Consider the following 223-nt stretch of genomic DNA (forward strand, 5'->3'; position numbering starts at 1 on the left):
TAGCTATGTCCTTTGAACATGGAAATAAAGTAAAAAAAATAAATCTATTTTCCAAGTCACATTTGTCGCTTTTCTCTACGGGTTTGACTCCGTTTCCACCACACCACCACGGCTCTCTCTGTCCGCAAAGTTTGGTACCGTCCTTGCAAAAGCTTTGGGACACTATTCTTGAACTTTACCTTGAGCACTGTTTCAATAAGCGCTTCTGTGGTGATAACGCGAG

This window comes from Littorina saxatilis, linkage group LG4 (genome assembly GCF_037325665.1).
Source record: "Littorina saxatilis isolate snail1 linkage group LG4, US_GU_Lsax_2.0, whole genome shotgun sequence".
In the NCBI taxonomy this organism is placed as follows: Eukaryota; Metazoa; Mollusca; class Gastropoda; order Littorinimorpha; family Littorinidae; genus Littorina; species Littorina saxatilis.